Source organism: Capra hircus, chromosome 1 (genome assembly GCF_001704415.2).
Source record: "Capra hircus breed San Clemente chromosome 1, ASM170441v1, whole genome shotgun sequence".
NCBI lineage: Eukaryota > Metazoa > Chordata > Mammalia > Artiodactyla > Bovidae > Capra > Capra hircus.
This window is the reverse complement of record NC_030808.1, coordinates 52,173,031-52,186,225: the sequence shown is the minus strand read 5'-3', so window position 1 is coordinate 52,186,225 and position 13,195 is coordinate 52,173,031. Positions and strand designations below refer to the sequence as shown.

Here is a 13,195-nt window from a genome sequence, read left to right as displayed (position 1 = left end):
TCTGAGGAACAAAAAGTAATCTGTTCTTTCAGAGATAGGATGGTAGTCACCCTTCTTTCCAGAATAGAGTATTTGGCATAACATGTTTTTGTAGAGTTTTGTTAAGTAAGCAGTTAGGAGGGGTGACTTATCAAAGGTAGCATGGTTTCTGGTTCCTCATGGCAGGGATGCATGCCCACGCAAAGTCATGTCCAACTCTTTGCGACCCTACGGGCAGTATCCCACCTGGCTCCTCTGTCCATGGGATTCTCCAGGCAAGAATACTGGAGTGGGTTGCCATTCCCTCCTCTAGGGGATCTTTCCAACCCAGGGATTGAATCCATGTCTCTTAGGTCTCCTGCACTGGCAGACAGGTTCTTTACCACTAGTGCCACCTGGGAAATCTCCAGTGTTGTGTATGTGTTGAGGCTGGAAGTAAGATTGAAGGTTAACAACTCCAATCAATGTCTTTCAATGAGTTTTTAACATTAAAAAAAAAGATTATTTATTTACTCCATTTAGAATTAAGTTAACGTTATTAAAAATAAATCCTCATTTAAAAATCTTTTCCCTCTTTCATTTTTTCAGTTAGAAAACTTTTCTCTTGCCTAACTCTCTTCTTAGCCTAAAACCAGCCTGACTCACATGAGATTTTTCACAAAGCAGATCTGTAAAATCATGACAAGATTAGATTTTTTATAAGATTAAAGCCTCCTTAACCTTGATTAATGGTCAAATAGCTCTCTGGCCAAGATCCTCTGGAGTGACTGGGCAGTGTTTACAATTCACAGAAAGTTAAGACAGTTTGTGCCTGTTGCCCCAGGTAGTCTGCTCTCTGCCTTTGATCCATGCAGTTCAGTGGTACTCACAAAATGGAACTCTGGACAACTAACAGACGCAGAAAACAGCAATCATGTGAAAATCTGAAGAGTCAGATAATTCCTTAAAAGGGGTTTGAGCACAAATCCATCTTAGAGTGAGAGTCCCTTCAACACCTATGGGAAGATGGACCAAAGGCAATGAGGGAAGGACTCCAGGTCTCACTCCCACTAACTTCGGGTTGAGGAGTTCCTAGCAAAGAAACCATGGGAGAAAGGAACAGGCAACTGGCTGCCAATATCAGGTGAAGACAGGTCCATCGACATCAAGGAAGGATCCGACAGTTAAAACCAACACTGACTCAACGATGGCAGCTGGTGTATGAGAAGACACGTGAGGTTAAATTGTAATAGCAAGTAACAGAAGATAGGAGAGGACACTCTGCTCAGTCACAGCTATGGGGCTTGGGGAAGAGGAGGAGAAGCAAAAGGCCAGGACTCAAAGCTCTGCACTGAACACCTGGGCTGTCTGGTGAAAGAAAGTGGGAAGCCAAAGGCATTCATTACACTTTCTCAAAGAAAGATAAATGTAATCTTTCTCTGGGACAAATCAAACCAAACAACAAGAAGCGAAGTTTGATGTATGCTCCACTTGCTATGGTTACCAGAGGCAGGAACTGGCAGGTTGCTGTACACAGGTGAGTCTAACGCCTGGTAAGGTAGGTGGATTCAGGCTTTGGTAGTGGTGTCCAGAAGTCCCAAGAGAAACTATCAATGTATTTCATTTCAATTGGAGACAGAGCACAAAAAGTTTGGAGTCAAAAGGATTCTTACAGATCACTGTTCTATCACTCTCATTTTGCAAAAACAGAAAAACAGAGTGAAGCTCAAGAAGAAATGACTACTTATGGTTTACAAAGCTATCCATATGCAGAACTGTTGACAGCATGCATGATTTTTGCCCATTGTTTTTAGGGTAATTATTATCGCTGAGCAGGGAAAAGGCATTTCAGTCCTTACTCCATTTACATTTTTCCTTTCTTCATTCAATCAACATCTGTTGAATAACAAGAACTGGGCACTAGACTGGAACCTGGGAATCTCCCCTGGAAAACCTTGGGAAATAAATGTAGCAGATCATAGTACCAAGTTTGACAACAGGCAAAACAGTGAGGTCAGTCAAACTAACATCATGGAGCATCAAGCACAAAATTAGGAGGAACTATGATATGAAAATTGGCATGGACTGTGCAAGTATAATCAGATACCAAAAGAACCAATGGCTGAGAACTACAAAAGTAGGTAAAGGAGAGAAAGAGGGAAAGATTAGCAAATGCAAGTTGTCACTCAAGCTTTTGGGACTTTTGCAAAAGATGTGTACATTTCCCTGCTGAAACTATTTTTAAAAATTTTAGTCAGGAATAGCTGGTGATTTTCATCTAATATAAAAGAACATGACATTATTTTGACATAGCTTTCCTGGGAGAAAGAACTTAGCTGGTAAACATACCCAGCTATTTCAGGATGTCTGGACTTAACCGGGTTTGAGAAAATGTGTAAGTGACAATTGGAAAACGAAGAGAAATAAAAGCAGCTGATGCAGAGGATAAAACTCATTTTTTTAAAAAGTCATCAGGATTATTGTTAAAATGGTGTTCTGGACAAGTTACAAAATTCTTTAAACAAAAATTTAGTGATTTTAAAGAACTATATAGGAGATATGGACTTCCCTGGCAGCTCAGTGGTAAAGAATCTGCCTGCAATGCAGGAGACATGAGATGGATCTTTGGGCCATGAGATCGATCTTTGGGCTGGGACGATACCTTGTAGAAGGAAATGGCAATCCACTCCAGTACTCTTGCCTGGGAAATTCCATGGACAGAGGAGCCTGACAGGCTACAGTCCATGGGTTGCAAAGTCAGACAGGACTCAGTGACTAAACAACAATATACGAAATACACAATGAAAACACTTTAACTCAGCTAGAGGGAGGATAACATGTAATAAGTTCTGTAGAAATATTTGCCTTGATCCTATAGAGTTTCAGGGTGGGTTGATTCTGCATTTATACCTATGAACATATATCCTAGAGAAATATATGTGTTAAGATGCATAAACAGGACTCTCAAGACTTTTTCTTTTGCAATTTTTTTCTCATAACATAAACTGAAAACAATCTAAGTAGCCATGAAAAGAAAGTGGGTAAATAATGGAATTATTATTTATTATGGAATAAATACTAGATAAGTATGAAAATGTGGAACTTTCATACAAAAAAATACAACTGTGATCATAAATGAATTACAAGTATAAGAAGGGTGATTCTCTCAAACATGTTGAGTGGCAAGATAGGTATTGCAAAAGAAAACATTTATTATTTAATATAAATTTCAAAAAGAAGCAAAACAATGTAGGGGATATATAAAATATGAAAAAACTATACAGAAAAATCAGGAAGTAATAAACTCAACACTCAGCACTGTGGTGGTGGTTAAAGAGAGTTGATGGGATCTGGGCTAGGCATAGCTCTGTTTCCTAAGTTAGTGGTAGGTACTCAGTTATTCAAGGTAATGTTATTTGTATCTTATTCACATGTAATAAATAACCCTTGCATGTATAGCACTTTCTAAACACTATGGAGTTAATTCTATTTTAAAAAGCGCTCAGAAAATTAATACTATATTTAACAAACTATTTTTAAAGGTACTTTTTAAGAAGCTACAAGTACCTAGCACATACTCAGGACTTTAAAAAATTATCTCTAACTCACACAACAACTCTTTGAGGTAAATATTTCACCCTTAGTTAACATAGAAGGAAACTGAGATTTCTGTTTCATAGACTGCCCAACATAAATAGCGAGCCGAGGCGAGATTCTAATCGTATCCAACTGTGAAAGGCAGGGTGTCTGTACGTAGGACTATCTAAAATACAACAGCACAAATAAATTTCCAACACAAACACGAAACTGTCTTGTTACACTGAAGTTTACTATTTTCATACCTCTTAGCATTTATAATGCATCCCTAGACCATATTCTAATAGTTTCTATTAACTTTATGTCACAGTACCTCAATATTACTTCATAATCACAATTTACCATGAAACTCTCTAAATTCTAAAACTGGTAACAGATACCACGTATGCTTATGTAAAGTCCCAATTTAGCTGTACTTCTTTTCATACCCTGACTTCTCTAAGACTGGAAGTTTAAGGAAAGTTAGCTGTCGGCAGGCTGAAACTCCTTTCACTACCCTTGGGACTCACTCAACAGGCAAGGAAACAGGCTTGCCAAGTCCCACAGAAATTACTCACTTCTGCCCTCTTTTTCCTCAATCTTTTTTCCAATAATACTTCAAAACCTAATTTTAATCTCATGCAGGAAACCTGATTAATACCACCTGGTTTTCTAACAACACAACTCACTTATATAATTATTTGTCAGCTTTTTACTTCATTGTTGTCTTTATTTGCATGTATCTAGCTTGCAAGAGCCACTGAGAAGTGTTTACAAGTTTATTTCCTCAGAGCTATGCCCTAACTCATTCTTCTTTGCCCAAAGCACCATCAACTGTGCTCTGTAAACAGTAGTCACTTAATAAATGCTGATTGACTTACTACAGTGGAACAATTCGCCTCTGGTATGTCTCAATAAGCCAGTGAATCCTCCACATCTACAAACATGCTGGAGATGATACCAGGTACTGTTAGAGGCTTGGGGTCTTCCTGAGGGTGCCTGGGATAAGAAAAACACAGAGAGAGACCAAAGACAGTCAGGAGAAACACAGAGAGAGGGAACATGGAAATAAACAAGAGGATAGAACAGAGTGAGAAGAGTCACAAAGTCAGCAGTTATTGAAAGATTAAGCAGTCAGACATACTTAGAGACAGGGCGGAGGTCAGTAATTTGAACTTGGGTTTCAAGTTGGAAACCACATTTTTTTGTATCATTTACTCCTGTAGTAAGTGCCTTTGTGTTACTAAATTTATGGTATAATTGACCACTTCAAAATTATTTCTAAGCTTTTTATGAGCTTATTTATCTTTATCTATTAAAATTCATCTTTACACAGTAGCGTCTTTGGAGACACATCTACACAGATAAAAACACAATTCTCAAATTAACCTAGCAGTAAATATGGAAATATTTTTCCAGTTCTTCAACTTAGACAATGGTTACTTCAGAGAGGTAATGTGACTTGCCCAAGGCCACAGGCAAGAACATAATAATTGGGGCCTCAAATCTAATTCCAAACTCTAGGACTTTTACTGACATCCTATATTCTCTACTACAAATGAATCATTTATAAATCCAAACTGTTTTTACAGAATAAAGTTCAAACTACACACTTAAGATAAAACTAAGTATTCAGACAATGAACTGCTGAGGTTACTCACTAGAATAATTTTAGAGCTTGAATTATTTAAAAAGTCTATCAGAAAAAAAAAAGCAAAATGAAACTACATCAGAACGATAGAAAATTTCAAACAGAAATAAAACTATGCGAACAGGCACTGACAAAATTTTAACATTTCAAAAAAGGGGCTCGAGTTAGTCCATTGCTTTTACAACTATAATTTCAAAATCTTAATGATTCAACAAATTCCAGCTGAAAGATCAAAAGTTCTATATTTCAATGAGTTCTTACATCTAAATATTAGTAAACCTATCTCAAATGTGTTCTCTCATGACGCTGCACCTAAAGTCTATACTGCAACTCTACTTCAGAGTACTACATATAGTAGAAATAATTTAATGCACCTCTTGGTAAACATTGCATTTTCTCTTGAGATATACTGATGCTCTCCTAAATAATCATGCCTTTTTGCAAGCAATCAATTGTAATCAATTTTCTGTAATTATCAGCAAAGCTCCTTTGACACAAGTGAAATAAGTATGTTAATGGATTTCACAGCAAGACACAAAAATAAGAGACTTCTATTCAATTCTACATCAACATTTTCCCATGTTCAGCAATTTTTTAAATTGCCAAATCAAGTATAGTACTGTTCTGCCCTCTAGTGATAGGCTAGGGTTTGTTAACTGCATGTTTTTTGGATTTCTGTCTTTGCTTTTTGAACAATACTTAGGATTTTTAAAAATATATATGACAGTACTTTTTCATAATTGAATAAAGGAACAAAAGAACAAAAGAAACTGGTCAATTTTAATATATGGCTTGTGATATACAAGTCAGGAAAAATATAATTTCTTCTCATAGGAATAGTACACCTAAGAACTACAAACAAAAAGTATCATTTATTTCAATATTTATGCATATTTTTATGAAATTTGGAAAGGCCAAAAAATTCCATTCAATTTCTTTGCTAAAAGCTTTACAAATTTCGTAACTATAAATCCCAAATTGGTTAATTCTATTATTTGAGCCTGAGACATCAAGGCAAGTGGCACTACATATACCATACACAGATGAACAATTTTCTAATAATCATAGTAGAACTAAAATATGCTTAATACAAAACTGCACTGAATATTATTTACCTTTAACTGTCCAAGTGGCAGTTTAGGATTTTCCTGAACCTCAGTGTCGTCACTAAGAGACTGACTGTCACTTTATACCTGGAAACAGCTGAGACACAATCATTACACAGAGATTCACCACGGTATTTTGACAAAGGTACTTCTTTCTTTCTTAGTTTCTCTTGCCATATATACTCTTGCAAGGATGTAACGCATTTCCAGAACAGGATTTCTACTCTCACTAATCCCAAACATACTACTTCTGTGTCTATACTCTCATGTTATAAATTAATATGACATTTGTACATGTGAATGTAAAAGGATACCTGGACATGTGAGGGCAATCTGCAGGCAGACAGAGGGTGCTCTTAGGAGCACAAACCCTAAAACCAGATTCCCAGAGCCTGAATTCCAGCTCTATTTCAATTAGCAGTGTGACCTCAGGCAGATTATTTAATTTCACTGTGTTTCAGTTTCCTCAGGCACAAAATGGGAATAAAGAGAGACGCCTATCAGGAGTAATATTTTATGTCTTCAGAGGTATTTGAGTTACACAGGTAAGTATATGAGTTTATCAAATCCAGAAAATGTATATTTAAGATTTATGCATTTCAGTGAATGTAAATTTTACATCAAAAGAAAAAAGTTGGACATAAATGCTGAGCTACAGTCAATAATATACATACTGAAGTATTTAGGATATTTGCAGTGATGTCTTTACTTTTTAAATGCATCAAAAATGAATTTATGGATGCACAGACTATAGATAATGTAATAAAATACGTAATAAGTAAAATGTTAATGGCAGAATCTAGGTGGTGAGTATAAACGTATGCTATTTGTCTCAAGTTTCAAAATAAAATGTTGAAGGAGAAATATAACTGATGTGAAGAATAAATAAGGGAATTAAATATGCAGAAGATTGCCTGACAATCAACGGTAGAGAATGACTACGTTTAAGCAAATGAAAATTATCTAGTCATCCCAAGTTGGAAGAAAAAATGAAGAAGGTAATGAGGCATTGGGCACCCAAACTGGAGTGAGTAGTTGCCACCAAGAGTGTTAAAACTCAAATTTCAAATACATCTTTAAACTGCACAGGCCATGTAGAGAACATGGTCTTTGAAAGTCAGAAAGAGCTGACCTGAATCCTGGCTCTATTTCAATTAGTCAAAAAGCTCACACAATTTATTTAAATGTTCTGAGCCTCACTTCTCTCATAAATGAAAAGAGAGTAAAGATACCTGCATCTAAGGGGCCACTGTGACGATTAAACACACACACACACACACACACACTTCTACATAAAATGCAAATAATAACTACTACAGTTCTTTAAAATTATAAGCATTATTACTACTCTTAGGTTGAGTCTTTTATATCCTTACAACTATTCTCTGAAGATGGAAACGAAAGTAACTATGCATTTGGATTCTAACCTAGAAATCTCATATGCAGGTGGCCCTACTAATCCAAAAAGCTTTCTATGAGATCTTTATTAAAACAGAAACCTTTTTTAAAAGTAAAACTGTACTTCTTGTAAAAGAAGAATTGGCAGTGACAAGGAATTCATTTCTCATCCTTCTATAATGCCAATTATATAATAAATGTAAGCCCCTATGGGTGAGGCATTTAGGAAGTATGTTTGATGATGATATATTGAAGAAAGTAACACTTAGTATACTTGAGGAAATATTAGCATCTGATCTGAAGCAATCTTAGGTAACACATTTAAAGAAAAAAATATTAAAACTATATTTATAGAAGATGAGTTCAATGTTCCCAGGGAGTGGCTCTGTAAGTCAGTTTAGATCCTTCCATGAAGACTGGCTCAACATAAGAGTTTCATATAAAAATCAAAGCAAGAAAGTGGAAATGAGAGGGGGAATATTTCAAACATATATAAATACTTTCTTCCTTGACTACTCTGCAAAAACTGCTTCTCCAAATTTAAATCAAAACCATGTGAGAATGGCTATCACCAAAAACGTCCACAAATAACAAATGTTGGCGAGGAAATAGAGAAAAGGGAACCCTGGTACACTGTTAGTGGGAGTTTAAATTGGTGCAGCCACTACAGGGAACAGTATGAAGGTTCCTCAAAACACTAAAAATAGAATGACTGTATGACCCAGCAATTCCTCTTCTAAGTATACAGCTCCCCCAAATAAAAACACTAATTTGAAAAGACACTTGCACCCCAATATTCACAGCAGTATTATTTACAAGAGCTAAGATAACAAAGCAACCCAAGTATCCGTGAACAGATGAAATAAATAAAGATGAGTTATATATAGTATGTGTGCAAACACACACACACACATACACACACGGAATATTATTCATCCATAAAAAAAGAATGAAATTCTGCCAATAACAATAACATAGATGGACCTAGACAGTAGAATGCTTAGTGAAATAAATCAGAGAAAGATAAATATTATTATCACGTATATGGAATCTAAAAACTAAAGCAAACTAATGAATGTAATAAAAAAAAACATAGATACAGAAAACTAGCGGTTACCAACAGGGAGAGGGAAAAGGGAAATGGCAAGAGAAAGGTAGGTACAAATATAGCTACAGCAGCTACAGTAATATATTGTACAGCACCAAGGACATAGCCAACATTTTAAGAAAAATTCAAATGGAGCATAATCTATGAAATGTGTACATGTGCACTCAGTTGTGTCTGCCTCTTCACAATCCCATGGACTGCCAGGCGCTTCTGTCCATGGAATTTTCCAGGCAAGAATCCTGGATCAGGTTCCCATTTCCTTCTCTAGGGGATCTACCCGGACACTGGGATCAAACTCAAGTCTCCTGGACTGGCAAGCAGGTTCTTTACCAGCTGAGCCACTGGGGAAGCCCAGTGTAAAAAGATATTAAATCATTTGCTGTATAATAAACGTTGTGAATCAACTATACTTTAATTATAAAATCAATTTAAAAACTACTTTCTCCAAAGGACCCATGGAACACCTAACCCAAACACCTTTTCTTTTTTTTTTTGGACAGGAAATAGCATTTATTGGTGAGCATGATTAAGGAGGGGAAAAGTGCTGATGCTCTCATGAGTGCAGGGCCCGCCAATTGTCCAGGGGACCACACTTAGGGGTGTATTTAACCCCCCAGCCATCCTGGATGAGCCGCTTTTCTGCCACCATGTTTTCAGATTCATTCTCATTAAACTTAGAAAATCGTCACTTCTTGGAGACGTGGATCTTCTGGCAGCCAGGAAATTTGAACTTGGCCCAGCAGAGGACTTCAATCACATGCTCCTTGTTCGGCAACTTGGTGGAGATGGACATTACGACTTGGCCAATGTGAGCTTTCCAAAGGCACCAGACATACCTGCCTGGAGTCTATCCGCTCCAGCACAAGACAACATCTTGCTGATGCGGATAACGTGGAAAGGGTGGAACCGCACTCGGATGTGAAAACCATCTTTGCCACAGCTTTTTGCCATGTACTTGCTGGCACAAATACAGGTAGACTCCAGGGCTTCAGAGGCGAGCTGCTCATATTCATCTGACACCATGTGGCCACAGACAGTGGGAACTCATCCACGTTTGCCTTCTTATGCCTGAAGTAGAAAATGGACACCTCGGCAGAAGCGGGACTTTGGGTACGGCTTATTCTTACAATACCGGTAACACCAGGCAGGGCGGCGATCCATGGCAACACCAGGATCTTCAGTGGAGTGCCAAAGGGAAAAGCCCAAACACCTTTTGAAACCATTAAATGTCTCTTATTTTTTTCTTGAAAACTCCCATCTTCTTTAGCACTACACTCTATTGCCTTTCCCATCACAGACCTGATTGTTTTTCTTTCCTTTATACTTTTCTTAACAAGTAGGTGTTTTCAAAGGATCTGTCTTAGCCTTATTTTCTACTTTCATCAATTTTCAAAGATTCAGTTTTATGACCTCTCTCTTAAGCTATATCTATCATCTTCAGCTAGAATCTCTCCCAAACTCATAACAAACTCATAAACACATCCTATACATAATCACAGATATTCTCTTTGTGTTTCAAATCCATTCCATCCCATCCCCTCCCACATATCAGTTTCTATTATTATCTCTCTACTTCCAGTAGTAGTATTATCTAAACATCTACAACTTATATTAAAAACCTATCTCTGACTTCCTTTTCAACAAGCCCCACTACTTTCCTTCCCTCTTAAGATTCCTCTACACCCCCAACATAAGTTCAATCTGGTGCTAAATTCTGCACATTAGTAGTTTAGTCCAAGCAACAAGACTTGTATTCTCTGAGAAATTCTTAGAGTGAAAGCTAAATTTACAGTCACTAAAAACAAACAGAAACACACACACACATCAATAGTGGCAGGCATCAGACATTTGAGAAAATCATTAAAAGAATCATTAAAAGTGAGTATCTATTAATTTTTGCTTGCAAAATGGGGAAAGACTTATCTGATTCGGTGAGTTGGATACCTCAATCCAAAATATTTTAAGACACATCAAGACAGGGTACAACCTTCATGTCTCCTACAATGATCCTATTTACAACTCTCAAACTCTATTAGAAAAACAAATTTCTTTTTGCCTGGGATGTAAACTTTCCAATGTCTATTTCTTTTCCCTTTCAATCCATCTCATTTTTTTTCAGTGGTTTATCTGCCTTGAAAAAAAAAAGAAAGAAAAGAAAAAAAGTAAATTCAGCCTGACATTCAAGACCCTCTTACATCTAGCTCTAGACCAAAATTTCCCATTTTACCCTTACAAACATTGCATTCCAATAGCAAAAGGTGTCTAAGGCATACCTTGAAGATACTGTGTATCTGGATCCAGTCTACTCGAATACAGAAACTGTCATAATAAAGCAAGTTGCACAAATTCTTTGGTTTCCCAGTGCATATAAAAGTATGTTTACACTATAGTATAGTCCAATAAGTGTGCAACAGCATTATCCCTAAAAAAAGGTACATGCAAGTATTAAAAATACTTTATTGCTTAAAAATGCTAACCAATCTGAGCCTTCAGCAAGTCATAATTTTCTGTAATAGTAACATTAAAGATCACTGATCACAGATCATTATGAATACAATGAATACAATAATAATAATGGAAAAGTTTAAAACACTGCAAGAATTACCAAAATGTGACAAACAGACATAAAGTGACAGCTGTTGGGGAAAAAAAAAAAAAAAAAAGATGGTGATAACGTTGCTCAACACAAGGCTGTCTCATGTTCAATTTGCAAAAAATGCAGTATCTGAAAAGTGCAATAAACTGAGGTATGCCTGCATTCCCCTTCTCCAGATTCTATATTTATTCCTCTGTGTAGTCTTCTGATATCCTACCTGGAATTTAAGCTCTTTCTCAGAACTTCTGCTGCTGCTGCTAAGTCGCTTCAGTCATGTCTGACCCTGTGCAATCCCATAGACGGCAGCCCACCAGGCTCCTCCGTCCCTGGGATTCTCCAGGCAAGAACACTGGAGTGGGCTGCCATTTCCTTCTCCAATGCATGAAAGTGAAAAGTGAAAGTGAAGTCGCTCAGTTGTGTCTGAGTCTTAGCGACCCCATGGACTGCAGCCCACCAGGCTCCTCTGTCCATGGGATGTTCCAGGCAAGAGTACTAGAGTTGGGTGCCATTGCCTTCTCCACTCAGAACTCTTAGTGAGGTTTATTTATCTATCTATATTCTACCTAATTAGTTTGCCTTCTATTATCATAATGTGACCTTGACAATGTCTAACACTTGGAACATAGTAGTTCCAGTAAGTATTTATCAGATGAATAAGAGGAACAGAAAGCATGTTACTTTTACCTTTTAAGTAAAACAATTTTTCCAGTGAGATTACTATAGGCAGTTCAGGTCCTAAAAAAGGAATACAAGAGCTAGAAAAAGAGTGGAAACACTCTTCACTCTTATAGGGGAGCCAGAGAAGTTTAGAATTTTGATATACAGTACACTAATAGTTGAAAAAGTACATAATTCAAGTCTATAAAATCCATAGTTATGTTTAGAAAATGCACCTATTTGACTAAAAAGGGTAAAATTGCTATAAAAAAGACCACACAAATATCCTAATACAAACATGTTAACTTACAGAGAAGCTTTTTGAAGGAACCAAAGTATTTTCATAGACAGTCCTAAATTATCTTTAAAACCAGTTGAGATATACTAATTATAGAGATAATAAAAATAAATAAATAAAAGTTACTAGGGACAAAGAACAAAACTGTAATGCTTCATGCTCATGAAAATTACTAGAAATAAAAATACTTTCTTCTCTTCGATCAATTAATTGTGAAATGCTAAGTCAACAACCTAAAATGAAGGAGAATCTTGCTCCTCTAGTTTATGGATAAACTAGTAAAATAAGGTCATAATAAGGTCACACCTGTTTAAAAGTTTTTAAATTTTTTAGCTAGGTTGCAATAATCAATTTACAAAAATAGCTCTCATACTTTAAATTTCATTAAAAATTCATAATACGGCTCTTTGTTTTATTAAAATAATTATAATCTTTGAAGAAAACTGTGTAGATTATAAAAATGTACTTTTACACTTAAATAATTTACTTTTTGTTTCAGGTGATAATTTTGTTAATACCAACACTGCATGAGGTGATAATATTCTTAAAATAACTATACCTCACTGAATGATAGATGACTTATCTCCTAATACTTTCATATACTTGAGCTTTGATTTTGGTTTAATAAAACTGCAAAATTAAATTGGACAAAGTATAAATAAACATCTATTATGATGGCATAGGAAATATTTTAAGGTATTTAACAATATAAAGAGTAAATGTTATTCTTTAATGACTTAAAACCAATCCTGTACTCAATAAAGACTTCATATAATAAAGTGCAACACAGTGAAGACATTTCTCTCACTGTGAATAGAGATAATAACATGCTTGAAATTCCATTTCA

At 36.1% G+C, this 13,195-nt stretch overlaps 1 protein-coding gene and 1 pseudogene across 8 annotated transcripts in view; both read right to left on the bottom strand.

Moving 5' to 3' along the window:
- BBX (BBX, HMG-box containing) overlaps positions 1-13,195 on the bottom strand; it is a 290,746-nt gene that overhangs the window by 137,705 nt on the left and 139,846 nt on the right. Inside the window, exon 4 of one of the 8 annotated variants that reach the window (XM_018062653.1) lies at positions 4,416-4,533. The exons of the other annotated variants lie outside the window; for them this stretch is intronic. The gene's annotated coding sequence lies outside the window, so the exon portion shown is untranslated. The remainder of the gene's footprint in view (positions 1-4,415; positions 4,534-13,195) is intronic. 8 annotated transcript variants of the gene reach the window in all.
- Positions 9,293-10,889, bottom strand: LOC108638052 (annotated as a pseudogene).